Genomic DNA, 14,859 nt, shown 5'->3' on the forward strand with positions numbered 1-14,859 from the left:
GTTATGTTAAATATTGTCAGCTTAAGAAACCAGGGGAATAAATTACAAGTTTTAAACAGGTCTTTTTTTTAAATCAGAAATCTTTAAGCTGTAAAAAAGCATATTCCTCTGCCCTTAAGTAATGATAAGGGAATATGAAAAATCCAATAATATGAAAGGGTTGATAGGCCATAACTGTAGTAGATCATTATGCCACAGGTGCTGAATAAGCATAAAGTTTCTGAGATTTCAAAGGAAACCCTTTCTACTCAGTCAACACTATATTCTCTTAGCAAATATGCCAATTATTGGGAATAAACACGAAAGATCGAAAGTTCTGTTCCATTTTCAGGCCACGTAGACACCAACAAAATTACTATTTAATTTCACTTCCTGTTATCTTCAATCAGAAAAATCTCGAGTAATAAAAGTAGCTTTTACATTTCCTTGATAACTTATGAATGGTTCTTAGTTCAGAACTCTGTACATACCCAACAGTAACTAAAAATTATAGGTTTACTGATTGGCTGGACAGTCACAATGGCATTGTCTATAACAGAAGAAGATTTAAAGAAGTAGATCAAACTTTATTATGAGGGCCTTGAGTTAGGAAGAGAGATATTACATAATAATTTTTGAAGTTTGATTAATTTTCATTCTGAATTATTCTAACTAGTTTAACCTCACCCTCACACCAGATCTTGACTTGGGGTTCTAGGTATGGACTCAGACTCTGGAAACATTTTCTGGGCAAAAGGACAAGGTAATATTGATTCATGAGATAATATTGAAGATGAATAATGGGTAATATTTATGGAGTGCTTACTATATACCAGACACTAGTTTAGCTACTGAAGATATCCCATAAACAAGACAGAATATCTGCCCTAAAACAGCTTACATCCCGTGGGGGATTCAAACAACAAACAAGTCAACAAATAATTATATGACATAATTTCAAATAGTGAAGTAAATTAAGTCAAGTTATGGGAATGAAGTGACAAAAGGGTAGTTTAGATAGTGTCCAGTACGTGACACACGATCAGAGACACCTGAATAAAGTGAGCGTGTGAACTCAAAGAAGAACTGGAGAAAAAGCATAGCAGACAAAGGGAAGAAGTGAGTATTAAGTGTTTTTAGAATGGCCAATGCCTAGTGAGTTAGGGGGAAATTGGGTGGAAATGAAGTTGAAGGGGTAGCCAGGGACTAGATTATTTAGGCCTGCTTGACTGTGGTAATATTTTGTATTTAATTCTAAGTGGATAGATTGAGGGTTTTTGAGAAAAGAAGTGACATGATATGATTTACATTTTAATAAAATCAATTTCCTAATCTGCTGACTCTAGATACAATCCACTGAGGGATGGAAGCAGTTGGAGTCTATTGCAATTGTAAATAAAATCTTGAACTAGAAAGGTAGTGTTAGAGGTGGTGAGAAGTACATTTTGACAATATCACACAAGGGAGAAATCTGAAGATTTTTAAAAAGTAGAACATTCAACTGCAATCTTATTTTATAGTGCTGGACTGAGAAATTGAAACAAGGCCAAGGAATCAAAGAGGAGACAATCAGGAAGAGTGAATCCTGTAAAATTGCCTAAGTCAGCGGTTGGTACTGGTATTTCACCACTTGGCAGCACGGTAAAATGTATTACATATGTGCCAAGAAATATCTGGCTTGTCAGGCTTTAGAGTGCTTGGTAGGGTGGGGTGTTGGGTGGATGGAACCCTTCCTCCTTACCCTCATCACTCCCCATACCCACTGCTGGATACTTCTCAGTGCTGGGTGAATCTGCAATCATTGCAGGCAGTAGACTATTCAGTACCATCCAGTACTTGCTGGTATGGTATGTGATAGTGAACATTGCCAAGGAGGTGCTCTATCTTTTGGACATCTGCTTAATTAGCCAGGTGCAAACATATTCCCTGGATAAAGTGGCTCATGGAGGAACCCTACTCCAGGTACCTAAGGATCAACGGAGTAGTACAAGGTGATAGAGTCAGTGAAAAGGAATGGTGGCCAAGTGGAAGCTTCTGAAAGGTGCAGCTTTAGGTAGTAGTGTCTTCATGTTTATTGGAAAATTCCTTTCGTGGCTCTTGTGTCCTTTTAGTTCTATGTAAGCCAGGTGCAAACAGTTTTACAATTACAGATGGTTATTAGGAAACACTTGATATAAAAAAATCTACTTGAATTTGAAGAGCATTCACACTACCATAAAAAATTTCAAAAGTACATTTGTAAATTACAGAAAAAAATTGCTGCTAGAATTTTTACATTTCAAATGTTATCATTTATGATGATTTATAGTAATGATTTAAAATTATTATCTGCTTTATTTTATATCTAGTAGCTTGTACCTCTTAATTCCGTTCCTCTACTTTTTCCCTCCTGCCACCCTCTCCCCTCCAGTAACTGCTAGTATGTTCTCTGTATCTGTGAGTCTGTTTCTGTTTTGTTATATTCATTTGTTTTATTTTTTGGATTTCACACATAAGTGAAAACAAACAGTATTTGTCTTTGACTGTCTGACGTATTTCAATAAGCATAATACCCTCTAGTTCCATCCATGCTGTTGCAAGTGGCAAAATTTCATTCTTTTTCTTATGGCTAATATTGCATTGTATATATATACCACATCTTCTTTATCCATTCATCTACTGATGACCACTTAGGTTGCTTCCATATCGTGGCTATTGTAAATAATGCTGCTATAAACATTGGGGTGCATATATCTTTTCAATATATAAGATACAGGGATGTAATGTATAGCATAGGGAATATAGCCAATATTTTATGATAACTTTATATGGAGTATAATCTGTAAAAATAGCAAATCACCAGGTTGTACACCGGAAACTAATATAATATTTTAAGTCAACTATACTTCAATAAAAAATGTATTAGAAGCACATAAAAAATAAAAACAAAATTAAAAAATTATTACCAACTACTGATCCAAAAAAAGTTTCTTGTCAAGAATTTGAATTTTAGCAAAATTTTGATCAGGGATTATGTATCCATTTCATGGAAAAAAAACTTGATATAATATTATTTTCCATAAAATTTTTGTTAGAGTATATCTAGAAATTTTATACAAATTCAAAATGTAATATTTTCCCTAATACTTTAAATGGTTTTTAATCAAAATTATGCTGTAAAAAGGAAATGAAATGATTTTTAAAAAATAAAATCCCATAGAGATGTCCCCAAATTCTCTCCATCTTTCTCCAACGGGCCATAAATCTCCCATGATTTCCTCTCTGTGCCATGACTGGAAGAAGGTTGTGAAGCTTAAGAAATACTGCACCTCAGGGAGGAACAGTTAAGAGCATGAAGCCAGTTCAGATATTCATGTCTAAACAGACTAACTGAGAAATTATCTTGCTCTATTGCTTCTTAGCCTCTTCAAGAAAGAATAAGAGGTAATTTCTATTTCCTCTTTCAAAAGAGCAAGTTGATCTTAAGACTTCCTTTGCTCCAATAGAGAGCCAGGAGGCTTTGTTTTGATAGGGGGGAAGAATTGGAGAACTCTTGGAAGGGTTGAAGAGAGGTTGGGGAAGACTGGATTTATGAGGATTAAGAATAGTGAAGGAGGGCTTCCCTGGTGGCGCAGTGGTTGAGAATCTGCCTGCTAATGCAGGGGACACGGGTTCGAGCCCTGGTCTGGGAAGATCCCACATGCCACGGAGCAGCTGGGCCCATGAGCCACAATTGCTGAGCCTGCGCGTCTGGAGCCTGTGCCCCGCAACGGGAGGGGCCGCGATGGAGAAAGGCCCGCGCACCGCGATGAAGAGCGGTCCCCGCACCGCGATGAAGAGTGGCCCCCGCTTGCCGCAACTGGAGAAAGCCCTCACACGAACCGAAGACCCAATACAGACAAAAATAAATTAATTAATTAATTAAAAAAAAAAAAAAGAAAAATCCTTAAAAAAAAAAAAAAAAAAAAAAAAAGAATAGTGAAGGAGGTAATTTCTCTCTGGGTTATGAAATCTGGTCCTCATGCTCATTAAGGGGCCTGGGAGGTGGAAAGAGATCTGATGGAACTGGTACACGTGATTGCTGGTACAGGGGCCTTGGAAATGTTAAACAGTCCCAGTGGCTGGGAGGAGATGAATGCATGTTGTAAGTAGTCAACGAATAGGCTTAAAACGGATCACATGGATTCAGACCACCCTTTCCCAACCAAGGTTCTACAAGAAAGTTAACCGGAAATGAATATTTCCTTAACAAGAAATGAATATTTTGTCAGTTCTCCCAGGGATGAATTATAGGTAGTCCCATTCTTGGAGCAAAAGAAAAAAGTAAATCATTATATACAATGAAATATTTAGGGCTTTGGACTTAACTTTTATGGAACTGTTGGTTGGGGAGGGGTTGATTTGGATAATGACCTTCTCAGGGTGGACCACGATAAATCAAGGACAAAATCATTTTTCAACTTTCTGAATTGTTTATGATCTCTTGAACTCTTATACAACAATTCTTGGGCAAAACAAAAATGTCTCCCCGGGCCTCCATCGTAATGACTTTTATTAGAAACTCTGGAAATGGTGATTTAAGTCAAAGTATGTAAATTAAAACACAGTGTGGGCTAGGGTTGTCGTGAGTGCCTCTGAGGAAGGCCGGGTTTTGGGGGCGTCTTGTGCTCGCTGAGGGGGCACCTCGGGAACAATGGCGGAAGGAGATAATCGCAGCACCAACCTGCTGGCTGCAGAGACTGCAAGTCTGGAAGACCAGCTGCAAGGATAGGGAGAAGTGATGCTGATGGCAGATGAAGTCCTCCAATGGGGAAGAGCCTGGTTTCCACCTGCCATCATAGGTGTGGTTTCTTTGGTGTTTCTGACTATTTACTATCCAGATCCATCCATTCTGTCAGGTGTTTCCTGTTTTGTTATGTTTTTGTGCTTGGCTGACTACCTTGTTCCCATTCTAGCGCCTAGAATTTTTGGCTCCAATAAATGGACCACTGAGCAACAGCAGAGATTCCATGAAATTTGCAGCAATCTAGTAAAAACTCCACGCAGAGCTGTGGGCTGGTGGAAACGCCTCTTTACGCTAAAGGAAGAAAAGCCTAAAATGTACTTCATGACCATGATCATTTCTCTTGCTGCGGTTGCTTGGGTGGGACAGCAAGTCCACAACCTCCTTCTCACCTACCTGATAGTGACTTTCTTACTCTTGCTTCCTGGACTAAACCAACATGGAATCATTTCAAAGTACATTGGAATGGCCAAAAGAGAGATAAACAAGCTTCTCAAACAAAAAGAAAAGAAAAATGAATAATACATCTGCTTTATTCAGTGTGATTAATGGCGTATACATTGTCCTTGGGGACAGTGTCTGTTATGCTGTCTGGATACTAAAATGTTACAGATGTAGCTCTTTGCTAACCCTTAGTTAGTAGAAATTCCGACTTGCCAAGTAAGGCTTTATGCCCAGTGTCTTCAAGGGTGCGTTGTCATCAGCTGGCCTTATATGGACAACTCATTCATCATTACCACTTGTCTTGGTTTTTCTCACCCAGGGATAATTGAACTCTTACTTTTAAAATAATATAGTGGTGAACTTCATCCTTTAGTACAGTTAACAGTGGCTTGGGATAACTGTTCAAGTTGATCTTTGCTTTACCTGGATACAAGATAGTGCTCTGTGACTAAAGGAAGCTGGTTCTACTGTCTGCTTCCACAGTCTGCTTAAACAACTGTCTGGCTTCGTGAATACAGAAACCAAGTTTACCACTTCTGATGAAAAGACTAGTTAAGATTCATTCCTCATTCTGTTTCGATACTGTGGGAGAAGAATCCTCATGGAATACAATGAAAGTAACTCCATGGCCTAGTATGTGTTGGCTTCTCCCTTGTGCAGAATTTAGCAATTTGTTGGAAACATTGATCTTTCCTCCCAAATGGGGAATCTGACAGGCTTAGAACCCTTGTTCCCGTGCACTTAAACTTGAAGTTAGTACATCCTTAAGGGCTTTTTAGTAGCAGGCTTACGCAAGATGGTATTTAGGATTTTTAGCATGCTTTTAATTTCAGATTTTCAGCTAACTGAAACTAAAGTACATAATAGGTTAAGAGTCATGTCTATGACCTTCACTCCAAGACCAGCCAATAAAGAACAAAACTCATCCTGTGTTTAGTCAAGATTCATTTCAGTAGAAAATCCTGCTAGTTTTTCAAGACCAGAATAAGCCTTTAAAGGTAAGCCTCAAGATTCTTATTTTATGGTAACACTGGCTGCTTTTGGTTCCCATAGATGGAGTAGTTGAAATCTGTAGGAATGAACCTCTGAGGGCTGGAAATGTGACATATTTGGGAACAATTCTTAAACTGATTAACTAGCTGTAATATAGTTTTGTGAATTTATTGCACTGATGCTGTAAAACCTGGACCTTGTGGTATATCTGTTCCTAAATAAGTGTTGTTTTCTCCCCTTCAATATTGCTGTAAACAGTGGCACCCATATAGCATGTTTGACTTTTCTTTTTTAATGTTTCGTATACAAACTACCATAATTTACATGTGTTTCCTCATTGTAAATAAGCTTGTCTTCCTAGATTTTTGTGTGTATGTGTGTTCTACCAATTAACTACTTTTGCAGTTTTAATCCCATATTATTTCTTCTACTTTGTTTTGTGTAAAAGGGGAAAAATGAAAAAGCTGGAAGCCCCCCCCCCAAAAAAAAAAACACAGTGTGATATTTCTCATATATAAGTTTTGAGGAGAATGATTATACCTATCTTATGAATAGACAATTTATAAACCAGAAGACAGAAAAAGGGTGAACTAATGCTTCTTTTATGAGAATATAATTGTCCCATAAGGTATTAATTGGTCTTAGAGTCTTACCATGATACCTTGCATTATATGTATGACATCTGTTTACAGGAGATTTAGAAAAAACCTGGCAAAACATGTTTCCTCTGTGAGGTATCCCAGCAAAATAGTAACTTGTCCATTTCACCTAGTAGGGTTTTGTTTATTTTTCTATATAAACAATGATATTTACAAAAAGATTTGGTACGTAGAGCTTGCTAGAATCAGAAATTCTTATTATACTTTTACTTCTACATAGGAAATCTAATACTGTACTACTTTTTGAACTTCAAAGAGATTTAAGGAATAAGAAAAGATTAAATAATTGATTTCCAAATATATAAGGATTGAACTTATTCCATGGCACTTAAATACCCAAACAAAATCTAGGATTCAATATGGTTCTGAAAATTGGATTTGGCAAGGCCTAATAATTTGTCCATTTTCTATTTAAATACTGAGCCTAATTTAGGTATGTGTATTTTCCACTATGTTCAATCTTTCATCATTTAGCCAAAAAATAATTAATGCCTGCCTACAAGGCACTGTTTTATGAGCTGAGAATAGAAGAGAAAGACTTGCATTTTTTATTTTGTTCAAAACTTTAAAAATATCATTAGCTTTAATGACACAACAGAGGTACATTAACATATTCCATAATACCGACCTTTTATCTTTCTTATCTACTCAGAGACAAACAATAGGTAACAAGACAAATTAAAGGCAAAAATAAATATATCCAAACTTAGGCATCTCTTAGTGTATACCCATACTTTCAGTCTGTATGTGTCCCTAGGTCTGAAGAAGGTCTCTTCTAGACAGCATATATATGGGTCTTGTTTTTGTATCCATTCAGCTAGTCTACGTCTTTTGGTGGGAGCTTTAAATCCATTTACATTTAAGGTAATTATCGATATGTATGTTCCTATTACCATTTTCTTAGTTCTTTTGGGCTTGTTATTGTAGGTCTTTCAGATATTTTAACATCTTTATTGGAGTATAATTGCTTTACAATGTTGTGTTACTTTCTGCTGTATAACAAAGTGAATCAGCTATACGTATACATATATCCCCATATTCCCTCCCTCTTGTGTCTCCCTCCCACCCTCCCTATCCCACCCCTCTAGGTGGTCACAAAGGACAGAGCTGATCTCCCTATACTATGCGGCTGCTTCCCACTAGCTATCTGTTTTACATTTCGAAGTGTATATGTGTCAATGACACTCTCTCACTTCGTCCCAGCTTGCTCTTCCCCCTCCCCGTGTCCTCAAGTCCGTTCTCTACTTCTGCCTCTTTATTCCTGTCCTGCTCCTAGGTTCTTCAGAACCATTTTTTTTTAGATTCCATATATATGTGTTAGCATACGATATTTGGTTTTCTCTTTCTGACTTACTTTACTCTGTATGGCAGACTCTAGGTCCATCCACCTCATTACAAATAACTCAATATTGTATATATGTGCCACATGTTCTTTATCCATTCATCTGTTGATGGCCACTTAGGTTGCTTCCAGGTCCTGGCTATGGTAAATCGTGCTGCAATGAACATTGTGGTACATGACTCTTTTTGAATTATGGTTTTCTCAGGGTATATGTCCAATAGTGGGATTGCTGGGTCATATGGTAATTCTATTTTTAGTTTTTTAAGGACCCTCCATACTGTTATCCATAGTGGCTGTATCAATTTACATTCCCACCAACAGTGCAAGAGGGTTCCCTTTTCTCCACACCCTCTCCAGCATTTACTGTTTGTAGATTTCTTGATGATGGCCATTCTGACTGGTGTGAGGTGATACCTCATTGTAGCTTTGATTTGCATTTCTCTAATGATTAGTGATGTTGAGCATTGTTTCATGTGTTTGTTGGCCATCTGTATATCTTCTTCAGAGAAATGTCTATTTAGGTCTTCTGCCCATTTCTGGACTGGGCTGTTTGTTTTTTTGATATTGAGCTGCATGAGCTGCTTGTATATTTTGGAGATTAAGCCTTTGTCCGTTGCTACATTTGCAAGTATTTTCTCCCATTCTGAGGGTTGTCTTTTCGTCTTATTTATGGTTTCCTTTGCTGTTCAAAAGCTTTTAAGTTTCATTAGGTCCCATGTGTTTATTTCTGTTTTTATTTCCATTTCTCTAGGAGGTGGGTCCAAAAGGATCTTGCTGTGATTTATGTCATAGAGTGATCTGCCTATGTTTTCCTGTAAGAGTTTTAGAGTGTCTGGCCTTACATTTAGGTCTTTAATCAATTTTGAATTTATTTTTGTGTATGGTGTTAGGGAGTGTTCTAATTTCATTCTTTTACATGTAGCTGTCCAGTTTGCCCAGCACCACTTACTGAAGAGGTTGTCCTTTCTCCATTGTATATTCTTGCCTCCTTTATCAAAGACAAGGAGACCATAGAGCGTGGGATTATCTCTGGCTTTCTATCCTGTTCCACTGATCTATATTTCTGTTTTTGTGCCAGTACCATACTGTCTTGATTACTGTAGCTTTGTAGTATAGTCTGAAGTCAAGGAGCCTGATTCCTCAAGCTCTGTTTTTCTTTCTCAAAAGTGCTTTGTCTATTCGGGGTCTTTTGTGTTTCCATACAAATTCTGAAATATTTTGTTCTAGTTCTGTGAAAAATGCCATTGGTAGTTTAATAAGGATGGCATTGAATCTCTGGATTGTTTTGAGTTTTACAATCATTTTCACAATGCTGATTCTTCCAATCCAAGAACATGGTATACCTCTCCATCTGTTAGTATCGCCTTTAATTATTTTCATCAGCGTCTTATAGTTTTCTGCATACAGGTCTTTTGCCTCCTTAGGTAGGTTTATTCCTAGGTATTTTATTCTTTTTGTTGCAGTGGTAAATGGGAGCGTTTCCTTAATTTCTCTTACAAATTTTTCATCATTAGTGTATAGGAACGCAAGAGATTTCTGTGCATTAATTTTGTATCCTGCTACTTTACCAAATTCATTGATTGGCTCTAGCAGTTTTCTGGTAGCATCTTTAGGATTCTCTATATATAGTATCATGGCATCTGCAAACAGTGACATCTTTATTTCTTCTTTTCCGACTTGGATTCCTTTTATTTCTTTTTCTTCTATGATTGCCGTGGCTAAAACTTCAAGAACTATGTTGAATAAAGTGGTGAGAGTGGGCACCCTTGTCTTGTTCCTGATCTTAGTGGAAATCGTCTCAGTTTTTCACCATTGAGAACGAAGTTGGCTGTGGGTTTGTCATATATGGCCTTTATTATGTTGAGGTAAGTTCCCTGTATGCCCACTTTCTGGAGAGTTTCTATCATAAATGGATGTTGAATTTTGTCAAAAACTTTTTCTGCGTCTATTGAAATGATCATATGGTTTTTATCCTTCAGTTCATTAATATGGTGTATCACATTGATTGATTTGTGTATATTGAAGAATCCTTGTATTCCTGGGATAAACCCCACTTGATCATGGTGTATGATCCTTTTAATGTGCTGTTGGATTCTGTTTGCTAGTATTTTGTTGAGGATTTTTGCATCTATGTTCATCAGTGATATTGGCCTGTAGTTTTCTTTTTTCGTGACATCTTTGGTTTTGGTATCAGGGTGATGGTGGCCTTGTAGAATGAGTTTGGGAGTGTTCCTCCCTCTGCTATATTTTGGAAGAGTTTGAGAAGGATGCGTGTTAGCTTTCTCTAACTGATAAAATTCGCCTGTGAAGCCATCTGGTCCTGGGCTTTTGTTTGTTGGAGGATTTCTAATCAGTTTCAATTTCAGTGGTTGTGATTGGTCTGTTTATATTTTCCATTTCTTCCTGTTTTAGTATCAGAAGGTCATGCTTTTCTAAGAATTTGTCCATTTCTTACAGGTTGTCCATTTTATTGGCATATAGTTGCTTGTAATAATCTCTTATGATCCTTTGCATTTTTGCAGTGTCAGTTGTTACTTCTCCTTTTTCATTTCTAATTCTGTTGATTTGAGTCTTTTCCCTTTTTTTCTTCATGAGTCCTGCTAATGGTTTATCAATTTTGTTTATCTTCTCAAAGAAATAGCTTTTAGTTTTATTGATCTTTGGTACTGTTTTCTTCATTTCTTTTTCATGTATTTCTGATTTGATTTTATGATTTCTTTCCTTCTGCTAACTTGGGGTTTTTTTTTGTTCTTCTTTCTCTAATTGCTTTAGGTGTAAGGTTAGGTTGTTTATTTGAGATGTTTCTTGTTTCTTGAGGTAGGATTGTATTGCTATACACTTCCCTCTTAGAACTGCTTTTGCTGCATCCCATAGGTTCTGGTCGTCGTGTTTTCATTGTCATTTGTTTCTAGGTATTTTTTGATTTCCACTTTGATTTCTTCAGTGATCTCTTGGTTATTTAGTAGCATATTGTTTAGCCTCCACGAGTTTGTATGTTTTACAGTTTTTTCCCTATAATTGATATCTAGTCTCATAGCATTGTGGTCAGAAAAGATACTTGATACGATTTCAATTTTCTTAAATTTACCAAGGCCTGATTTGTGACCCAAGATATGACCTATCCTGGAGAATGTTCCATGAGCACTTGAAAAGAAACTGTATTCTGTTTGTTGGGGATGGAATGTCCTATAAATATCCATTAAGTCCATCTTGTTAATGTGTCATTTAAAGCTTGTGTTTCCTTATTTATTTTCATTTTGGATGATCTGTCCATTGGTGAAAGTGGGGTGTTAAAGTCCCCTGCTATGATTGTGTTACTGTCAATTTCCCCTTTTATGGCTGTTAGCATTTGTCTTATGTATTGAGGTACTCCTATGTTGGGTGCATAAATATTTACAATTGTTATATCTTCTTCTTGGATTGATCCCTTGATCATTATGTAGCATACTTCTTTGTCTCTTGTAATAGTCTTTATTTTAAAGTCTATTTTATTTTATACAAGTATTGCTACTCCAGCTTTCTTTTGATTTCCATTTGTATGGAATAACTGTTTCCATCCCCTCACTTTCAGTCTGTAGACAGCATATATATGGGTCTTGTTTTTGTATCCATTCAGCTAGTCTACGTCTTTTGGTGGGAGCTTTAAATCCATTTACATTTAAGGTAATTATCGATATGTATGTTCCTATTACCATTTTCTTACTTCTTTTGGGTTTGTTATTGTAGATCTTTTCGTTCTCTTGTGCTTCCTGCCTAGAGAACTTCCTTTAGCATTTGTTGTAAAGCTGGTTTAGTGGTGGTGAATTCTCTTAGCCTTTGCTTGTATGTAAATGTTTTAATTTCTCTGTCGAATCTGAATGAGATCTTTACTGGGTAGAATAATCTTGGTTGTAGGTTTATCCCTTTCATCACCTAAATATGTCCTGCCACACCCTTTTGGCTTTCAGTGTTTCTGCTGAAAGGTAAGCTGTTAACCTTATGGTGATTCCCTTGTATGTTATTTGTTGCTTTTCCCTTGCTGCTTTTAATATTTTTTCTTTGTTTTTAATTTTTGATAGTTTCATTATTATATGTCTTGGCGTGTTTCTCCTTGGATTTATCCTGTATGGGACTCTCTGTGCTTCCTGGACTTGATTGACTATTTCCTTTCCTATGTTAGGGAAGTTTTCAACTGTAATCTCTTCAAATATTTTCTCAGTCCCTTTCTTTTTCTCTTCTTCTTTTGGGACCCCAATAATTCGAATGTTTGTGCATTTAATGTTGTCCCAGAAGTCTCTTAGACTGTCCTCCATTCTTGTCACTCTTTTTTCTTTATTCTGCTCTGCAGTAGTTATTTCCACTATTTTATCTTCCAGGTCACTTACCCGTTTTTCTCCCTCAGTTATCGTGCTATTGTTTCCTTCTAGAGAATTTTTAATTTCATTTATTGTGTTGTTCATCATTGTTTGTTTGCTCTTTAATTCTTCTAGGTCCTTGTTAAACGTTTCTTGTATTTTCTCCATTCTATTTCCAAGATTTTGGATCATCTTTACTATCATTACTCTGAATTCTTTTCCAGGTAGACTGCCTATTTCCTCTTCATTTGTTTGGTCTGCTGGGTTTTTACTTTGCTCCTTCATCTGCTGTGTATTTCTCTGTCTTCTCATTTTGCTTAACTTATTGTGTTTGGGGTCTCCTTTTCGCAGGCTCCCAGTTTGTAGTTCCCTTGTTTTTGGTGTCTGCCCCCCAGTGGATAAGGTTGGTTCAGTGGGTTGTGTAGGCTTCCTGGTGGAGGTGACTGGTGCCTGTGTTCTGGTGGATGAGGCTGCATCTTGTCTTTCTGGTGGGTAGGACCGTGTCTGGTGGTCTGTTTCAGGATGTCTGTGAACTTATTATGATTTTAGGCAGCCTCTCTGCTAATGGGTGGGGTTGTGTTCCTGTCTTGCTAGTTGTTTAGCATGGGGTGTCCAGCACTGGAGCTTGCTGTTCGTTGAGTAGAGCTGGGTCTTAGTATTGAGATGGAGATCTCTCGGAGAGCTTTCGCTGTTTGATATTACGTGGGGGGTGGGAGGTCTCTAGTGGTCCAATGTCCTGAACTCGGCTCTTCCACCTCAGAGGCTCAGGCCTTACAGCTGGCTGGAGCACCAAGACCCTGTCAGCCACACAGCCAGGTACGTGGGGAGTTTCTTCCCTTTTGGGAAGTCTGAGGTCTTCTACAAGTGTTCAGTAGATGTTCTGCAGGAGCTGTTCCACATGTAGATGTATTTTGGGGGAGGAAGGTGATCTCCATGTCTTACTCCTCTGCCCTCTTGAAGGTCCTCTCTCTCTTAGTATATTTTTAAATGAGACCAATTTCAGTATTTAATATGCTAGACCCAAAATTATGATTACCAGAGGGTTAAGGGGGGCTGGGAGGGATAAACTGGGAGATTAGGATTGACATATACACACTACTGTATATAAAACAGATAACTAATAAGGACCTACTGTAGAGTACAGGGAACTGTTCTCAATACTCTGTAATGACCTATATGGGAAAAGAATCTAAAAAAGAGGGGACAGGGGCTTCCCTGGTGGCACAGTGGTTAAGAATCTGCCTGCCAATGCAGGGGACACAGGTTCGAGCCCTGGTCTGGGAAGATCCCACATGCCGCGGAGCAACTAGGCCCGTGAGCCACAACTACTGAGCCTGCACGTCTGGAGCCTGTGCTCCACAACGGGAGAGGCCCCGACAGTGAGTGTCCCGCGCACTGCGATGAAGAGTGGCCCCCGCTCGCCGCAACTGGAGGAAGCCCTCACACAGAAACGAAGACCCAACACAACCAAAAATAAATAAATAAATTTATTTTAAAAAAAAAAGTGATATATGTGTATGTATAACTGATTCACTTTGCTGTACACCTGAAACTAACACAACATTGTAAATCAACTATACTCCAATAAAATTTTTTTAAAAAATTAAAAAGATCTATGTTCCATAATTTTTTTTTTTCCATTGGAGTACAGTTGCTTTACTCTGCTGTGTCAGTTTCTGCTGTACAGCAAAGTGAATCAGTTATACCTATACATATATTCCCTCTTTTTCGGATTTCCTTCCCATTTAGGTCACCACAGAGTACTGAGTAGAGTTCCCTGTGCTATACAGTAGGTTCTCATTGGTTATCCATTTTATACATAGTAGTGTATATATGTCAATCCCAATCTCCCAATTCATCCATAAATATTTTAATAAATAATCTTTTGATAAGGGGGGAAAAAGATGCTAGACCAAACTAACCTCTCATCAGCAAAATATTACTCCCTGTAACTTATCGTCTGCCTGCTTAGCCTGCTTCTGTTTGCACTGTCTTGAGAAACGCGGCTCACATTGCCTCTCTTAAATGAATGTTCCATAGTTGAATTGTTGTTACTCTGAGGAGACTTTTCTTTCTGATGTTTAACCTAAACTGTTCTTTAAAAAGAATTATATCCTACCACTCATAGATATACTTTCTTATACTTGACTGTAATCATTTACCCTTATCTTATTTTAGAATTACACCTTTCCCATATTTATGAGCTATTATGTTCATTCTCACTGACAAAGCAAAACTATATGCATTTTAACCCATCATCTTTCTTTCTTTTTTTTCTTTTTCTTACAGGCATGGAAAGTTCCTAAGCTTCCCACCACTTGCTCTGTGGTTGGAGGCTCCTGAGGT

At 37.6% G+C, this 14,859-nt stretch overlaps 1 protein-coding gene and 1 pseudogene across 1 annotated transcript in view; one reads left to right on the forward strand and one right to left on the reverse strand.

Annotated features, from left to right (window-relative positions):
• TMEM196 (transmembrane protein 196) overlaps positions 1-14,859 on the reverse strand; it is a 332,570-nt gene that overhangs the window by 73,840 nt on the left and 243,871 nt on the right. The window lies entirely within an intron of this gene.
• On the forward strand, positions 4,652-5,263 carry LOC103000469 (ADP-ribosylation factor-like protein 6-interacting protein 1; annotated as a pseudogene).

This window comes from Balaenoptera acutorostrata, chromosome 7 (genome assembly GCF_949987535.1).
Source record: "Balaenoptera acutorostrata chromosome 7, mBalAcu1.1, whole genome shotgun sequence".
NCBI lineage: Eukaryota > Metazoa > Chordata > Mammalia > Artiodactyla > Balaenopteridae > Balaenoptera > Balaenoptera acutorostrata.